This window comes from Sciurus vulgaris (assembly GCF_902686455.1).
Source record: "Sciurus vulgaris genome assembly, chromosome: 4".
In the NCBI taxonomy this organism is placed as follows: Eukaryota; Metazoa; Chordata; class Mammalia; order Rodentia; family Sciuridae; genus Sciurus; species Sciurus vulgaris.
This window is the reverse complement of record NC_136464.1, coordinates 176,423,641-176,444,020: the sequence shown is the minus strand read 5'-3', so window position 1 is coordinate 176,444,020 and position 20,380 is coordinate 176,423,641. Positions and strand designations below refer to the sequence as shown.

General features: G+C 39.4%; 1 protein-coding gene across 5 annotated transcripts in view; it reads right to left on the bottom strand.

Moving 5' to 3' along the window:
• The window catches only part of PCCA (propionyl-CoA carboxylase subunit alpha), a 369,734-nt gene that overhangs the window by 109,081 nt on the left and 240,273 nt on the right, over positions 1-20,380 (bottom strand). The gene's annotated exons all lie outside the window — the stretch shown is intronic.

Genomic DNA, 20,380 nt, shown 5'->3' with positions numbered 1-20,380 from the left:
ACACTGACGTACAGATTCCTGGATGGAACAGTGAGACAAGACACCAGAAGAACTGTCAGATAGATCTATCACTATATCTTTTTCTGAGCTGTGGCTCTGGAACAATTTCAAGCTTGAACAGACTAAATTAACTTCTTACCTTAAAGGCCGTAATAAGTCGTTTTTAGGATTTTTATACATATTAGGATATGAGAGCAAAGAAACCTTTAAAGATGCAAACTTTAAAAGATGTTCGTGAGTGAACACCCCTCAAACCCCCAAGGCCCCGAAGCATTTAGTCCTAAACACAATGAACGAGCAGGCTTCTGGGGAGATCACAACCCCTGACATGTAATTAGAATCGAGGGCACAGAAGATGAAAGCAACCTTGGTGTCGGAGCAGGCCAGACCCCAAGCACGCGAACTGGGCAAGAGAAAGGATGCTGCTTTCCGGGTAAATTCCAGTGGCAATTCTGATGAAATGTGGAGGCTGGGGGAAACTAAAACATATTGGTAGTGGGGCACATTTTTATTTTATGTGATTTTATGATTTCATTAAGAATGTATTTGCATTCTTTCTACATAGTCACTGAAAACATACCATGACCCCTGCACCCAGGGCAGAGTGACTCACAACACAATTGCTATTGGGGTTGCGGAAACCCTTGCTGGTCGGTTCACTTTGCTTTTGTGCTTAACATAGGCTTCTGAACAACACTGCCATGACGTGTTCTGTTCCCGGGTTTGACTTCAGATGGGCCTTCAGATCTCGAGTGTAGAGAGTGACCGGATTTTTGGTTCACGGCTCTCATGAGCACAATATGCAAACACACAGCTGCAGCGGCGTCTGATGGAGGAGAGCTGTTCTACAGATCTGCCACCAACAACCAGCACAGAGGACCTCGGTGGGGCAGGCTATGCTTCCTTAATAATAACAGTTGTTTAAACATAGGTCTTCTCTTAAAGGGAAACCAACATCAAAAAGCAGTAAGACATGGAACCCTAAACTCCTCTTTCTTTGAAGAAATCCGTTTGAAGGGAGGTGTTTCTAGTTATGGGTGAATGAAATGAGAATTCAGCTGCAACCAACGGACATCCAGTGCTATGAAGGACTAATTAAATCCATCTGAGAAGCAGCATCGCAAACTGCCGCACACATTTCAAAGGAAAGCGCTCGCCCGCGTTTAGCGAAGACATCAAAACAGCCCGTTGCAGCCGACACACTTGGAGACTACGACAGTGTTGATTTTATGGACTACAAAGCTCCGTGAAAGAGATCTCAAGAGTTTACACTATTTCAGAGTGAAGGGAGAGTATTTTCACTTATCACTACCTGAAATCTCTTTCTGACCTCCAAATCTTAATTTTGCAGATCTTCTACAAGACCTCAAAAAAGGAGGGAGGGGTTAAGTCCATACTTCAAGTGTTCCCAACATTTAAGAAGTGGTTACAAATTAATAAGAGAATTTGCGATGGCTATGCAGCTAACTTTGTTTTCCTGGTATATAAAACTTAGGATTTTGAGGTTAAGATTCTTGAGTAGTTTGTAAAAGCCAGGAGAAGCAGCTGAGCAGTTAAAAAACTTGATTTGACAAAAATATGCTATTTAATAGCTATTAGCTGGGTTATGAAGTAGTAGAAGAAAGTTACATTCAGTATTAGAATACTGTCCCAAGAGAATAAAGTCAGCTCAGGGTTTACTCTAAGGCTTAGTAAGTTTCTGTCATTGGTCATAGTGAGCATATATAATCATATTGAGTGATCACATTTTTCCTTAAGAAAACTCTCAGATACCTGACAGCAGGTGACAAGCTCCCTAAACAGGAGTCATTCAACATTTCAACTTTTTTTTCCCCAAAATACACAGAGATAAAACTAACACCGTCCACATAAGTACTAAAACATAGTTTCTAAGCTGGGGGTACCCCTCAGTGGTAAAGTACTTGCCAAGCACGTCCCAGTCCCTGGTGGGTTCTGCCCCAACACCATCGAAAACCAAAACAGACCAGAACTTTAGTTTCTTCCCACTGCAGAAGACCTTAATAAAATGAGCAGTCTCAGCCATCAGGAGAAGATGGCTCTGGCTTCTCTTTCCTCACCACTTAATCCTGGGTGAGTTACTCATTCTTTCAATTCCAGTGTGTTCTCTCCTGTCAAATGAGGAGCTGGCACAGGGAAGCCAAATTCCTAAAAGTTTTTAAAATTCTGTGGTCTTTCTCTTCAAATGTGAATTTGTGTGAACACTAGACAGATTTGTTCCAAACCTGACTAGGAAATGGAAATGTGCTATGTGCCCACTGCTCAAACACCAAGAAAATTTGGGGGCATCCCACGAAGTTTAGTGAATTAGCTCCAAATAAAGAGGTCTCAGGTAGAGGAAATTTTATAGAAGACAAATTCCCGGACACAAATACACAACGCCATATTACTGATGAAAGGAAGAAAAAAAAAAGTGTGGTTAAGAATAAAATGAATTTTTCTGTAAATACTGACATTATCTATTTTAAAATATTGCCTAAAATTATATACTCAAGAATTAACTTTCAGTAATTCAGACCTGATCCCAGTATTTTTAAAAATGTCAGCTGCAGAAAAAGTATACATTCAATTCATATGAAACCAATTGTTAATCTAGACACACTAAGAATGAAGTATAAAAACTAGAGTAGCTAAAAGAAAATCAGATTTAAAATGGACCACTAAATTCAACTATAAAGCCTGATAAAATCTACTAACATTTGTGGACTGTATAATTCTAAAATGCATTAAATCTCGGTGTTATTATTTAACTAAATTAACCAGGCAACACATACAAATGGAAGCAGTGGTAAAGGCCGTTAGAAGCCGGGGAAGACCCCTCTAGAGTGGTGGGGTTCAGGACAAGTTACCCCAAAGTAGGCATCTTGTCATATGGAATATTTTAAGTGGAAGGAATTCAAGAAATGTCAGGTGCCGGAAGGACTCTCTGACCTTGCCCTGAAGCAGGTCTTGAGACTCTCATATGGGAGGGGCCACCAGAGCTAAAGGGGCATCCTCACCTCCAAAGAGGGTGGGAAGCCAAGAGGAAGCAGGCAGCGCTGGCTAACTTCGCCAGCTGGCCACCTGGGCTCACACTCCTTTGAATTGCTGCTCTCCATCAAACCAAGTCTACACTCGGATTTAACCATTTTGGGGGTCTTCACCTCCTCAGAAGGCTCCAGTGTCAGGTAAAACTTAGGTTAAATAAATGTGCACACACTTTCCTTCTAATCTGTCTTTTATCACAGGGAACTAGCTGAGAACTTAGAAGGACAGAAGGAAAAGATATTTTTCCTCCTCTACAACAGGCTACAGGAAAGAATTGAGATAGACTGGTGATATATTTGGGTGGACCAGTAGCCTCTTGTTGCATAAATACATCATATTAATAATGTTTCAACTTCCTCCCTGGAAGCCATTAGGACTGCACCCCAGAATTTCCACTACTGATTAATTTCTTGGCATCTTTCAAGCTACTGATTTTTATCTATGTCCAAACACATCAATTTGATTTTGCTTTAATTGTTGTCTTTTTTATTTTTATTTTTTATTCTGCTGCTGGGGAATGAAACCTGAGCCTTGTGCTTATTAGGCAAACACTCTGCCACTGAGCTACATCCCCAGGCCCAATGGTTACCTTTTTTAATCATATAATTGAAACTAACCAGTTTGAATATGATGTTCCCCCAAATGTGACTTTTAAGAGATTGAAATTATGTTCTTCCTGGTAGAGGGCAAGTGCCTTTTAAGGCTGTTTTGTAGTTGCTTTAAAAAAACACACTTTCTCTAGGGTTTGGGGTATAGCTCAACAGAGCGCCTGACTACCATGTGTGAGGACCTGAGTTTCAACCCTAGCACTGAGGAAAAAAAACAAAAAATACCTCTTTATATTAACATTTTACTTTGTCTCTTCCTAAGATCCTGAGGAAATCTGAAATAATATAAAAACATACCGTTCAACCTCTTTGTACCCTAGAACTATTTCAACAATATTTTATAAATTTAAATATATTCCATTTGTTGTTTGTCCCTCAAAGTTATCAAGTCACATTCTGCAAAAATGCATTTCACTGTGATAAAGTACAATACTTATTTTTAATACTTAATTAATGAAATGTTAAATTCAAAGAAATATACTTTTCATATATATATGTGTGTATATATATATATATATATATATATATTTAGTAGTTGATGGACCTTTATTTTTTAATTTATCCATACGCAGTGCTGAGGGTCAAATCCAGAGTCTCACACGTGCGAGGCAAGTGCTCTACCACTGAGCCACAGCCCTGTCCCTAAAGAAATATACTTTTTATTTATTATTATTTTTTATTTATCTTTTAATTTTTTACAGACTGCATTGTGATTCACTGTACACAAATGGGGTACATCATTTCGTTTCTATGGTTGTACGCAATGCAGATTCATACCATTCGTGTAATCATACATGTACGTAGGGTAATGATGTCTGTCTCATTCCACCATTTTTCATACCCCCCTCCCTCTCATTTCCTTCTATGTAATCTAAAGTTCCCCCATTCTTCTCTCACTCCCCACTCCCACCCCCATTATATATCATTCTCCACTTATCAGGGAAAACATTCGGCCTTTGAAATATACTTCTCCTTATAAAGATTTTCAAAAGTTCCAAGCGAAATATACAAGACACATTTATCCTGCAGATAATCGACTCCTTTAAATACTGTTTGTTTCTTCAAAAGCACACATAATGTGTGATAAGTAATTTGTTTTACTGTTTTAACAAAAATTAAATGTTTTCCAACCCCAAGTGTCTTTCCAGGTAGTGACTAGAGCTGCTTTCCCTGTGGACAGTGGTAGAACTGGACCCTGCCCCAGGCAGCACAGCCATGTGACCTGCTTCTCCAATGGAATGTGACCCAAAGCATGCTCAGAAGTGAAGGAACAGCTTGCAGGCAGAGTACTAAGAACCAGCACCTAACTCTCCACCCTCTTTCCTTCTCCTTTGTCACAGCAGCGAGTGACATCACAGGCCTCAGCCTCTTAGTGCGCATGAGCCCACCAGGTGCACAAAAGTGTATGAAGTGTGAGAACTAAATCTTTGGTGTTTTATGCCACTCCAATTTTTTTTTTTGGTAGAATAGTCTATAAAATTTGGTCATTATTGTAGAATATTCTAACTCATGCTGACCAAATACATCAAGTTACACTTTAGTCACTTTATAGTGGGAATATGCAGTTTTTCTTCCTTTTTTCCTTAAGAAATCCTATGTAAGCAAACGACAAACAAATGCTACATGAAGATTAATCTGAATCTTTCATATAAGACCCACCAAAATGATCTTTTAGAAAATTATCTTAGAACAATCTACGACGATTATTCCTAACCCCAGCAGTAGACTGAAGGAAGGGAGACTATTCAAAATCGTACTTTTCTTTGCTAACAACATTTGAAAAACTGAAGAGCTTCCCTATATAGAGGAGAATTTACAGAAAGAAACTGGATTTTTAAAACGTTCAACCCCAATGTTCTCCATTGCGTTCGAGTTCCAGAGTTCAGGGCACACCACCTTCGTCACCTGCATCCTTCAACATGTCCTCCTGAAGGCAGCGACTGTCCAGGTCCATCCTGTCTCCAGGGTGCCCTTTGCAGACAAACATGTAACTATGTTTGCCATGGTATTCATCACATTGAAGGCCAGAGAACATTTCTATATCTGACCTAGTATTTAGAACAGTATGTCTAATGGTGATTTAAAACCTCTGTTTTAAGTCTCAGAATGTTATATTAATGACTAAAAGGCAAGAATTGTTTTCCTTTTAATGATACAAGGATCACAGTTTTATTATGTTCATATGTACATATGGAAATCCACTCTGAATAATCTTTCAATTTTGAAATGAATGAAAAACTCCTACAATTTGATATTTTGAATTATATTTTCTAGGTGCTAAAATTGTGCTGAATAAAATAATTATTTTATTTAATCACAACAAATTAAACAGACAAACACATTGCCTGAATTTTGGCACCCTGTTATGTAACTAGTTTGTTAAGCATGTGTGAAGGGCAAAACACAGCTGCTCCTGTGTTTTTCGGATGCAATGTTCTAATATAATTTAAGACTTTTTAAAACTACTAGGAAATAGTTTTTAATTTTCCCTCTCTTCCTTTCCTCCTCCTACCACTGCCCACCACTCAACAAATATTTCTTAACAACTACAAGAGGTGTCAATGAACAAGACTAGGGTTTCAGCTGGGTGCAGTGGCACACACCTGTAATCCCAGAGCCTTGGGAGGCTGAAACAGGAGGATCACAAGTTCAAGGCCAGCCTCAGCAACTTAGCAAGCTGTCTCTAAAGAAAAAATTTTAAAAAGGCTGGGGATGTGGCTCAGTGGCCATGCGCTCTTGGGTTCAACGCTAGTACCAAAAAAAAAGAAAAGAAAAGAAAAAGAAAAAGACTAGGGTTTCACCCTAGCAGTGTGTCTGCAGTTTGGGGTGAAGAGACTAAAATCTTACAAGCGGACATGGAAAGAAACACTGTGCTATGACAGCAGGTACCTAAGAGGTCACTGAAGAGCCTCACCACTGACACCGTCTCCAGGCAACAGTTCCACCAACCCGGCCGGGGAGCCTCCTTAGGTCTCAGAGGAGTTCACTAAGGAGGGTGATCATCCATTCGGGAAGAGATCAAAGTGCGCATTCTGCCGACTTTCATAGAACGTCCATTTAAACGCAATTCAGACTTTGGAAAGCTTCTGTTGGTCAACAGTAATCTCAAGAACGTACTCTACAAATCGCCCCTACAGGCCACGGCTACAACAAATAACTGCAGAATTAAAAAACAAAACAAAAACCAAAAAACATGGTGCAGAGGGCCTGTCGGGCGTCCACCGTCACTTCTCAGGGCTCACTCCCAGGACCCTGTGCCCTGCTTCGGGCACGCGGGGCCCCTGCGCTGTCCCAGTTCCCCACTGCAGCCTGGATGGCTGCTGGGCTGCGCAGCGCCGCTCGGTCCACGGCAGCCACGCACGACTACGCCGGACCGCGGGGTCCTCGTGCCTCCCCCACTCCTCGGCGTGCGGACTCCTCTCGCTCCTCCCCGCAGACAGCAGGGCGGCCATCGGGGAGAAAAGCTCCCCACCTTTCCCTCGTCTCCATCTTCTCCTCCTTCCCTTCAGACAGACTGGAGCGGTGGCCCTTCTCCTACTTCTGCCTTTCTGCCCCTGGTCCCTGAACCTCGAGGCGTCCTCCTTCGGGCGCCTACTCTCAGCACTGAACGCTCCTCTTCATTCTGGCTTTAGGAAGGGAGTCCTCCCCCAACCCCACGCACCCCTCCTGGCCTTCTTAGAGGAGTCATTCATGCCGCTGGTCCCCGGACCTCGACTCGCAATTTCATTTCTGTCCCCAACACGTCACTGAAGTTGCTCTCCGTTATTTTTGCTAGATCCCATGCACACATCTCAGTCCAGCCTGCCTTTTTGTTTTTTCACCTGACCTCTCAATATTCGCTGACCTTGACTTTGGCCTCTTCATCTTCCTAAAACAGTGTCTTCCTTTAAATTCGAGATGCAGGAGTCTTGCTGTTTAAAGCAATCTCTACGACTGTTCCTTTGCAGTACCCGCTGCCGTCCTTGACGTCTTCCATGAGCCTCGGGTCTCTTCTTCCGACCCTTGTCCATCCTCTTCTTTCTTCACAACCCAGCTGCTCCTTCAGCTGCCTCTTAACTACTGGAGATCAAATCTCTACCTGACCCTCACCTGGGCAAAACCTTCTTTGCAGTGAGCCAGTGGACATCTGGAGACCCCTGCGATACCACGTCTGAAGTGACCTCCTACTTCCCAACTCCCACTGCACCCCACATCTCAGCAGATGGCACTGTCTCATGGCTGGCCAAGCAGGCATGTCCTTACCTCCTCTTTCTCTTCACCCTCACTGCAAGTCAGGGCTGTAGTGATTTAGCATCCAGTGTGCCGGAGAGCTCAGGAGCCAGTCGGTCCCTGGGTCTGAAGCCCTGCTCTGTCACTGGGAAAAGTAGTTAACCTCTCTGTACTTTAGTTTCCTTACACCTAAAACAGAAATAATAATAGTACTTACACTTCCTAGGAGCAGTGTAAAGACTAAAGTGTTACTAAGTGACATACTGCATGTGGGCCACTTAGCATAGTGCCCGACACATATAAAATGGTATGTTAGTATTATTACTGTTCAATAAATGTTGGTTTTGTCATCAGTCTGCACCTCTAGCTGATTCTACATCTTAAATCTCTCCCACGTTCGGCCACTTGACTCCATTGCTAAAGTACCCGAAGTCAAGTCTTGTTGCGCTGCTGCTCCTGCGGCCTCCTAGTGGGTCTCCCTCCGTCTCACACGTCCAACTTGTTCTCCCTAAGGGAGGCAGCTCCTCAGACATGCTGTGCTGAGGCTGTGGCCGAGGAGCCTCCCCAGCCCCAGATCTCTGCCTGTTCCGCCATCTAACTCTCATCACCCTCCTCCCTGCCTGCCACCAGGTCCCTGGCTTCAAGTTTTCCATGAGCCTGCTGTCCACAACTTCTTCCATTTCCTCAGACACGTCAGGCACTTGGAGTTCTCCTGATGCTTCTTAATGTGGCCCCAATCTGACCCTGGCGCTGACCCTCTCCACTGCCACCCTCAGTCTCAGCTGGCTGCTGTTCCCGGCCTGAGGCCTCCCTGACTCCACCATTCCCTCCACGCCATCACTGTCTGCGCAGCTTTGTTCCTGTCCTCCCAACAGACAACGGTCTCTGAGGAGGCAGACACAGCACCTCTCCTGACTACCACCGTTTCTCCAGGACCTGGGCCACAGGACACATTCAAAAAACAGCTATTAAATCATGTCACAACTAAATGATAAATGCATGGTGGCCATAAGTACATAAAAATTCACCTAAAGACTAGGTCGCTCATCAAAGGCATTTTGGCAGGTGGCTTCACTGTTCATTTTAGTTTTAAATACATTCGAGAGGCCAATAAGGTCACATCAAAATTAGTAAAATAACCTTTAAACGCCTTTTTCTTATAGCAATTTGGCTAGTGCCCACACAAGCTACCAAACCACTATATATTTAATAAAGTATTATAAAATTGAATTGAAATAACTGAATATCTGGTTCAACATTAAAAATTTTATTTCCTTTATTTTTAATAATTTTTAAATATATTTTTAGTTGTCAGCGGACCTTTATTTTTTTATTTATACACGGTGCTGAGAATCCAACCTGTGCCTCACACATGCTAGGCAAGTGCTCTACCACTGAGCTACAACCCCAGCCCTAAATATTTTATTTCTAAATAAAATCCTTCAGAGAGTGACGGAAACCAGGGGATACTACTAAAAATCACTTGAAGTCTTAATTACAGTATTTGCCGACTCTCTTGCGGTAACAACCAATCCTATTCAGCGTTTTTCACTTCTAAAGCAGCAACGTTCTATGACTTATTTTTGTTCTCCACTGAGCACCATAACAAGTTCCTTGACTCTTGAGCACAACATGACGGAGCCAGTTAAGAGGGCACAGGTGCGGCCGTGCTCCCAATTAGACAGGCAATTTTCCAGATTACATGGGCAGGATCTTCACATTTTTATGAAAATTCAGTCCTGTGGTTCAAAAGCAAGAGTCTGACACCCACTGTAAAGGCGGTGAGTAAAAAGTAAACAGCTCAAGCTGAGCGAGCCTCCCCTTCAGGGCTGATTTTTATACAGCCTTGTTTATTTGACCCCCTTCCACGGGATGTCAAGCTGGTTTGGAAGCATTTGCCATGGAAGGACGTCCTTTGGCCTGGGGTCAGGAAGAGGCACAGGTATGGCGAGTCATTTTTGGACCTTCTTCCTTAAACCAGTAAGAGGGAGAATCACTAAAGTAACCCAGCGTGAAGTTAGGACCAGTGAAGTTACTATGAATCCAGGGACCCTGAACAAACTTTTGTTGAGCTCACAACCTTTACACTTCTCTAACGCTTCTGTATAGTCATCTCTTTGGGTAGTTTACACGCCTAAAGAAGGAAAAACTGGAGGCTTCAGAGGGATTTTCTGACTCAGTTCCTTGCTCTGAGCCATGTTTCAGTGTTTTCTTTGCTTTTTCCAATTTTTTAATTCAGATTAAATCAGTCTCTAAACAGAGTCTTTAGTGTGATCGGCAGCTACCACCCTCCAGGTCCAGAGTGCTAGCTGAAGGAGTTTCAGAAAATGCACTTTGAATGCATTCTGCATACTTAACACACACACAGTAGTACCACAGCTCTGTTCCGTGAGCCAGCTGCTCATCTGATTGCTTCCCTGGTGGCCAAAGCACTGCGTTAGTTTCTTGGCAAATAATTAGAACCCAGTTATTTCAACAGTCCCACATCTTCCAGACCCTTTCATTATACAATTCTGAAATTTAAAATAAAAAGGTAATATACATGTAAGGTTCAAACTTCAAAAATATACCAAAGAGACATGGAGTACAGTGAACAGCCAGCCATCCAGCTCCCCAACTCAAAGGAAGCCAGCTACCCGTTTCTTATGGCTCCTGTGGAAGGTATTCCACGCACCAAAGTAGCATGAATACACACGTCCTATCTTATACTAGTGAATGTACTTTTCTTTTGTCCCTTAATAAAGCAGTTCATAGGAAAGGCTCACAACCTTGTCAGTGGCTGCACGGAATCTCAGAGTGAGGATGTACCATATTTACATGACTGTCCAGTGTGACAGCTTGGCATTTCAGTTGTTTCCAGTCTCCTGCTATTACAAACAATACTTCCACCAACATTCTTACACAATTCCAATATGTGAACATAACCCAAAGTATAAATTTATCAAATTGCTTTCTGTGGAGGTTGTAACAATTAGTATTTCCACCCATAATGTATAAGATCTTATTTTTCTACAACGTATGAAATCAGAGAATAATCCAAGTTTTCATTTTTGCCACAGTGTACATGGAAAATGATATCTCATCATAATTTTACTTGAATTTATCAGTGTGGTTGAGCAATTTTTTTCATACATGCGAAAGCCATTTATATTACCTTTGCTATAAAACCTCTTTGAACATTTTTCATCTGAATTGTTTAATGTCATTTTCACATTGATTTGTAGGAGTTCTTTATATGCAAAGGTCTTTCCCTTTTGTGAATAAAAAGAATTATAAATTTTTCCTATAGTTTTTTGGCTTTACTATGAATGTTTCATATTCTCTGAAGAACTTTATTTTTTCAGGATTGCCTTATTTCCCTAGTAATTTTTTTCTCAAATGAAAAAATTATTTTATCAAAAACTAAATTCTTACCAAAGTGAAAGAATTTAATAGTCTTTCTATATATTATGTTTTCTTTATAAAAATTCATTCACAGATAATAAAATATTTCCTTAAATACAACTTTTTTGCTGCTTTGTTTAGCACACTTTTTAAAGCTGGTAGAAGGGAAAGTCTAAATGAAAAAAAAATACCTGATAAATAGTTTATATGATCAAAATGTAAAAGGAAATGTGCTGAGTATGACAAATCATATAACTTCAAAATCTTACCTCAATTTCTCATTGCTTACATGCACTGAGTCAATTTTATAAATAGGATTACAGTCCTTTATTATAAGCTCCTTAGTGATGCGATCATATTCCTTTTTAAACGCTACTGCAGAACTGTTCTCTACTGTGCACTTAAATTGTGGATAATTTTTTCAATAAAAAATCTGCAGTGACATAAATGTAAGAGTTAACTGAACTTATTTGCTTGCATCCTTTTCATATTCAAGATTAAGAACGTATTCTAGAAACTGACAGTAGAGGCAATAGATATAATATCCTAATTTTTCTGTGAAAGGTGTTTGAAAATCAATTATTTAAAAGAACAACTATGAGTCTTATATTCCTATAAAATTGCAGTAACCACATGATTTAGCATTGCTATATGTACAGGAGAACATAAAGAAAATTATTTTGTACATAAGATTGTTTCGTGGCATATTCTTTTCTAAAAATTTTTTTAGATGTTGATAGATGTTTATTTTATTCATTTATTTATATATAGAGAATCGAACCCAGTGCCTCACACATGCTAGGCAAGCCCTCTACCACTGAGCCACAACCCCAGTCCCTGTTTCTTGGCATATTCTAAGGTCAATTGTTATTTTGCAAAAATGTTACACAAAACTATTTAAACACCTCCACTTACAACCAAATTTCCAAAGTGCTTTTTAAGTATCAAAAGAAACTGTGGCAGAATGTTTTCTTAGTTAAGAAATCTAGAACAAAATACACAGTAGTGGAACAAAAGAGAAAGGATTGGTTATATCAGAGAGAAAACTTCAAACAATGCATATGTAATTATTTCTTATTATGCATCTATATGTAATTATTATTTTTTATTCTTATGTTCATCACCATATCCTTTCTTTGAGAAGAAAAATACAGGGTGGTGATTTCAATGATATGAATACTACAAAACATTTCCCTCCCTCCACCACAGGCATCTAGAGAGAATTTTGCATCAAGCAAAATGAACATTACTAAGAAAACAAAGTCAAAGTACAAACTCTTAGACACAAAATCTTATCTCAATCTTTACACTGCTCTCAAAAATTATATTTACTTGCATAAAATGCTAAAATCATTACTTTAAAAAAGTCATTATTTTGAATTTTATCAACTAATTTGAAAAATATATAAACATCTATAACTGGAAGAGAAATACTGTGTACATTATTCCTTATATTAACAAAGATTTATCCAGTCTGGCAGAGCTAAATTTCCATGGTCACACAACCATCTGAACCTCAATTTCCACATTCATCTGTACACTGGAGACTTTTATACCTACCTACCAGGCTTATTACGAAGACTAAGTGAGATAATGCACTTAGTGAACGCACTTACCACGTGCTTGAGACAAGGAAAATAGTAAATAAAGACCAAAGTCATCAGTTGGTTCATCAAAACGCTTTTACATATATATATATATATATATATATATATATATATATATATAACAAATATATATATATATTCACATATATATTTAGTTGTTGACGGATCTTTATTTCACTCATTTATTTATATGTAGTGCTGAGATTCGAACCCAGTGCCTCACACATGGTAGGTAAGCACTCCACCACTGAGCCCCAGCCCCAGCCCTCAAAAAGCTTTTGAATAGGCAAAAATAACAACTAGGAACAATCATTCTGCTAGAAAGAGAAATCCTCATTTATGGCAAATAGTAAAATTAAGAAGCATATGCTTTCATAGTAAGAAACTAGTTATTATACGCAGAAGATGTGTTTAATATTTCAACACTTTGCTCTCCCGCCCTGCAGTCTTCCAGTGTTTTCCCTCATCTGTTTCTGCGTATAAAGTGAGTCCCACTCAGAGATACAGCATGTTCACAGCTGTCACTCATCAGTCCTGCCTCCCAGGTAGAACTGAACCTCGCCCCAGGTCTCTCCCTGCCCCAGGGGGCAGGAGCTTCCTTCTTCTTTTCTTATGGATCTTACTGGGTGAAAGCATCTCTATTAATGTATTTATCACCTCATTTTAATTGCTTCCATGGCTGCCTCCCCTTCACCAGCATAAGGACAGACTGTTTATACACATATCTCCAAGGCTAGCTGCCCTTAATTCATCCTGTTTATTCAATAAAATATTATGTTTACATTGAGTAATGTTTCATTGCTTCCTTGGGATATGGTCCTAGAAATGGAATTAGTGAACAGAAGATTGTGAATGTTTGTAAAGGTCTCTGATGAATGTTATCAAGTGATCTTGCAGAAAAGATAAGCTTTTATATAGATATGGACATATATGTGTGTCTGTGTGTGTATGTATGTATGTATGTGTATATATATATATATATATATATATATATATATATATATATATATATATATACACACACACACACACACCTTTGGGTTGCTGACATCTAGCCCAGCAACTATTATTTGAAGAAATTATCTCATGATATTCAGAAGGTTAAATATACTCACCATAGTCACAAGGATATAAATAAGTGCTTTTAAAAAGATATAATAGTAAATGCTCATAATAGATAAGCCAAGGTTCTGGACAACCCAGGTCATCAAGCTTCCGGAAAATGCCCAGCTATTCCCCAAAGTGGCTGCACCACCCTACGGCCCCACCCAGTGCTCCACATCTTCTCCGGGACTTCCTATCACCGGGTTTTATCGGGCCATCCTGGCAGGTATCCTGGCTATCTCACTGTGGTTTGAATTTGTACTGCTCTAACGCTTCATGATGCAAAGCGTCTTTTTATGTGCTTAGAGGCAAGTCTATATATTCTTTTATCTAGATCCTTTGTCCTTTTAAAAAATTGAGTAATGAGTCTTTCTACCATGATGTTCTGTATTACCTTGAGCCCCCAGGAGCGGAACTGGCTGTCTATAGACTGAGACCTCTGAAACTGTGAGCCCCAAGTAAACTTTTCCTCCTCTACAGTTGTTCTTGTTAGGTCTTTTAGTCACAGTGGTGAAAAAACTGACGAAAACATAGATTTTGTGATGGGCTGACAGATCTGGCTCCATGAGAATGTTATAGGCCAGACAGACTCCATTTTGCTCTGAGACTCCATGTTATGTAGGAAATAAGCTTCTCCCATGGGAACACCCCACCTCTGTGCCCATCATCAGTTACTTAGGGTGACATGTTTAGCAATACAAAAATGACAATTCTTATGTAATGAAAAATTGCTCTCTTTTGATTCCTATTGCTCCTAAACAATGTACCATGTGAACGGTGATTGTGTGGATGTTAGTAACCATTCTTTAGTTCGTACCTAGGTAAGGGTCATTTTGACCCACTACCCCCTCTGTTGATGATCTCATGATGTTAGTTTGTAATTTCAAATCATAGCAACAGGCACTTATGATTGATGTGATTTTTGGTATAAGAACCCCTACAACCCTATGGTCAAGGCTGTTCTCCCAATAGCCATTTTTTGGGGCATTGTGTGAGACAGTCAGCCAGCCGGATTAATAGACTCTCAAATTTGGACTTCTTAGTGGGGATGGGTCTGTTCTTAAGCTGCGCCCCATAACCATTTTACATTTCTTTTTTGTTTTATTTACTCCTAAGTATTTTATTACTTTGACACTTGTTAGTGGGATTGTTTCCTTAATTTTATTTTTGGATTGTCTGTTGCAAGTTAATAGAATTACAACTGACTTTTGTGCATTTATTTTATATTTTGTAGCTATGCTGAATTGATTCCTTGCTTGTGATAGTTTCTTAGTTGATTCCTTACAAATTTTGATTTCTATGTATAACAACACATCATGTGCAACACATTTTGAGTTTAGTGAGTGTGGTTGCTTGGCACTCCCCACACCACTCTTCTACAAGTGCATCTTTACGCTTTGACTTCTAATACACATTTTATCAACGTACGACTGACTTGAAATCGGGAGAATGAAAGGATTCTGATTCTAATTTAAACTTCAGTAGTTTTATGTCTACCAAAAAGATGCTGATCTTTTTATAAAAGAAAAAATACTATTTAGAAAAATGAACTAAAAGGAGTTTTGGAAACACTGGAAAAAATAATTATTTTCATTGACCATACTGTTATTTTTGATCATTTAGCCATTGGCACAATGATTATAATGGTATAACAAAATTTGATAATCTAAGAATTCTGGTTATTTTTTAGCAGTTTACGAAGTATTTTACAAACATTTTCTTCTTCACTAGCTCACAGTAACAAAAAATATTCTATGTCTGGAATTATATATAATTGCTTCCTAGCTTAGTAATAGTTAACATGAAATGACAGGCAAATTAGTATCTATCCATTTGTTTCTTTGTTTAGCAGTACTAGAGACAGAACCCAATGTCACTAGGTTCAATTTACAATGGTTATTGATGATTGTGAATTTAGTCCTCATCATCTTTAAGACAATGAATGGATTACTCTTTTCATTTCTCATGCTATTTTGACCAGTTTTGTTTTATAGTGCACAACAGAGAAATGGGAAAACCTCCTGGTGATCCGGAAGGGAATCATGAAAATGATTATAAATAAAAATCAGTTCATTTTTACTCGTTGCATGTTTATCATCCTGACAACTAACATTTCCACTCTCAGTTCAAGTGCTACCTTCTTCATGAATCCTGCTGTTCTCAGAGCGAAGACCTAAGGCACAAATGCCCTTCACTTCTACATCTTCACTGCATCTGAACATCAATCATGCATTCTTCATTTCTCAGAAATTTCATTTTTCTCACTTCCTAATCTTTCATTATAAACATTAGAATTTCTTTGTGTGTGTGTGTTTTTTTTAATTTTGGAAAAGATACACAAGATTTACCACTTTAACCACATGTAGGTGTACAGATGGACCGTGTTAAATATACTCACTCCCACCCCCATCTACCTCCAGAATGCTACCTCAGGAGCCTGAAATTCTGTACTCTTTGAACAATAATTCCTTATCCACCCTTCTCCCAAACCTTGGCAACCACCACTCTATTTTTTGACTCTATAAAATCTGACTATTCTAGGTTCTTCTCACATAGGTGGAACCATACAGTATTTGTCCTTTTAGGACTGGCTTATTTCACTTGGCTTAATGTCCTCGAGTTCATCCATGACATAGCATACACTAGAATCTCCTTTCTTTTTAAAGATGAATAACAGTCCTCTGTGTGCGCGCGTGCGTGTGTGTGTGTATGTATACACACCATATTTTGCTTATCCACTTATCCATCAACAGACACCAGGGTTTTTCCTACTTTTTGGTTATTGTGACTAATGCTGCTTATATCTTTTGGAGGCTTTGCTTTTAAATTTCTTACACATGTATCCAAAAATGGAAATGCTAGATCACATAGTAATCTTACTTTTAAATTTCTGGAGGAAACTCCACATTGTTCCACAGTGGCTGTGACATTCCTAATAACAGTGCACAATACCTTGCCAATACTTGTTCTTTTCTGTTTTCTTGATAGCCTAATGGGGAGAGGTGGTATCTCACTGTGGGTGCGATTAGCATTTTCCTTATGGTAAGTGATACCGAGCAGCTTCTCATGTGCTTGATGGCCATTTTTATATCTTCTTTGGAAAAGCATCTGTTGAAGTCCTTGGCCACAGAGTTGCTGTTGAGTTGCAGGCGTTCTTTATGTATGAATACTAACTCCACATTAAATATATAATATTAGAAAATAGTTTGTCCCAATTTTGTGGGTTGCATTTTCACTCTGCTGAAAGTGTCCTCTGGTGCACAGTAGTGTTTAATTTTGATGTCGTCCAGTGTATTTTTTCTTTTGTGGCCTATGATTTTGGTGACATATGCAGGAAATCATTGCTAAATCCAATGCCACCATGAAGCTTTTCCTTTTAATTCCTTTGAAAAGTTTTATGGCTTGCATACTTAATGTTCAGGCCTTTGATCCATTTTGAGTTAATTTTATATATGAAGTAGGATTAAGGCCCCAGATTCATTCTTTTACACGTGAATATCCAGTTTGGGCCTTACCATACATAGAAATAGCTGTCTTTTCCCTTCTAATGCTCTTGGCGTTTTCTCGAAAATCATTTGATCATACATACAAGGGTTTATTTCTGGCTCTCCCGTCTAATCTATATGTCTATTGGTCTGTATGTCTCTTTCTATGCCCCATTATCCTGTTTTGCTAAATCTAACTTTGTAATATGTTTTAAGATCAGGAGTGTGAGGTCTTCCACTTTGTTCTTCTGTCAAGATTATTTTCAGTATCTGGGATCCCTTGAGATTTCATAGGAGTTTTGGATACATTGTCTCTTTCTGTTAGAAATATCATTGGAATTTTGATAGGGATTGCATTGAATCTGTAGATTGTGATGAATAGCATTGACATCTTAACCACATTCAGTCATTTAATCTCTGACACGAGTCTTCTTTCCATTTATTTTTGTCTTTAAATTCTCTGAACAACATTTCATAGTTTCCAGTGTACAAGTCTTTCGCCTCCTTGGTTAACCGGTGTGTGGGGGTGGTTGCAGGCGGGGTTGGGGGAGCTGAACTGGGGATTGAACCCAGGGCTTCACACATGCTCAGCCTGTGCTCTACCACTTGGCTCCACCTCAGCCCTGTATTCCTAACTACTTTACTCTTTGTGATGTTCTTGCAAATGGAACTGTATTTGCTTTGTGTACTTGAACAATGTGCATGAATGGGATCACTTAGTACTATGTATATTTTTGCATCATTCTTTTTTACTACTATTGTGGCCTGTACTGAAAATGTAATGACACGCACAGACACACAGCTCCTCAGGGCAGCTGCCACCTCTGAGGAGGAAGAGAGCAGAATGGGATGACACAAAGAGAAGACTCTACTGTATTTGTACATGTTTTTCTTTTTAAACTGAAGAAATGTATAGAAGATCCATATGTTTACTGTAATTTCCTCATGTGAAATATAATTTGTAATACCTAAATATTTTTTTTAAAGGACTCTGAAAATGTGGGGTACCTGAGCTTTACCATGAACCAAATAAATAAGACTTTGCTTATATTATACTATCACTGGAGTCATTAACCCAGATCTACACTGTCACATTTAGGCTCATTTTTTTTCTTGATGTGACAGGAAGTGATCCAGGAAATCAAGTCAACAATCACAGTTCTGTGACCTAAAAGAAAACAAGTCACACTGCAGAAATCTTCATACGACCTGCCTTCACTTACCTCCCACTGTTCAACTTGCCTCCTTTCAAGACACTGAAGTCAAGTGAAAGTGGCTCAACTCAAAAACGCCTAGGACCCAGGGCTTCAGCGTGAGCACAGGCTTTTCCCCAGGCTACGGTGCTTCTGAAGACCGTGAGTATGGGAAACAGGCTGCTTTTCCTTTTTTTTTTTTTTTTTTGGTGTGTGTGTGTGTGTGGTACTGGGGAGTGAACCCAGGGCCTTGAGCATGCAAGGGAAGCACTCTACCAATGGAGCTGTATGCCCAGCCTTGCTTTTCCTTTTTAACTGGGAAATAGTTTTTTGTACTATACATCAATGTGGGTATGTTTCAGAGAAAGTTTTAATGCACTAATTTCAATGTCCTTTGCTCAGAAGCTAAAAAGTGAAGCAGGAGGTAATTCTGAAGGACAAATTCAAAGACAAATCTGACCGGGGTTTCTAGTTTTCCAACATGGAATCTGAAACAAGCACAAAGAATTAACAGCTCTAAGACATCACGGGGCACTTTTCTGGTTAAGGCAGGGCGCTGCTTGGAAAAACACTGAACTGGACTATCGGATTGCAGGCCAGCTTCAGTGGTGACTCAATACAGAACACAAAATTATGCTGAAGTTCACATTTTTACAAAGTCAACCTCCCCCAGGAAGACACAGCACTGAAAAAGTAATGCTCTTTACTACTCAACTGGTATAATTTGCTGCTCAACCTGACATATGGCTAAGGGCCCACTGACAAAGCTATTTAAGAAAAAAAAAAAAAATCACATAGATAGGAGGAATGTAAAGAATCACAAAAATTTATCACCAAAGCTATCATAACACAATGGATTAACCATCACAGCTTTCACTTTTAAGAGAGTTGAGTGGAACTATCTTTCCGTGAGCAAAGCTTTATTTTAGCACTTTGGCATATGGAATGATTCACAGAATTTAAAGAAAACCAAGGACTTAATTTATAAATTCATATCATTTTCTGTGAATCTGACTACCACACAAAAATATTGGCTTCTCCAGGGCGGCAGCCCAGCACTTATCTGGCACACAGTAGGCCTGCAGTAAGTGCTTGTGGAATAAACAAATTGTCATAAATCCCCAGTTTGTCACACTTTCTCACTACGACCAAGAAACTGCCAGGCCCCTGCAGCCTCATGGGGTTTTAAAGTGAAATAGTATCATTTTGACTTTCATATCCTGTTCCAATCTTCTGATAAAAGGTCGTTTGTTTCTCCAAAACAAAATGACTTTTCAATGCCATTTAGGCATGCAAAGAGAAATGAGGGTAAACACAGTATTTGTTACACTCACTATAAAGCAGCTTCCTTGGGTTCAGGTTGAAAATGCAAAATCATAAGTTCAAACAGCAACTCTTCCTGTTATTTATCTGGCAATTCCCAACCACAGATTTTAAATACATCACTCAGCACAAACACTGAAGTTGGAATGAACTTTGTTCACTACAGACCAGAATTCAGACTAGTGCCAGTTCTGGCAGGGACACCATCCAAGTTCTGCAGAAGGAAAAGAATGTCACCACACAGTGAGCTTAGCCTCAAGAATGTCACACACAACATGAAACCTGAAGATGACGTTGCATGAGGCTTCGGTTTAGTCCTACGAAAAGAAAGGTCACCCTCCACCACAGCTATCACACACTTGGAATCATGAGTAAAGAAGATCTTCTCTATAACAAACGCCACAACATTGCTTTTCCTTAAA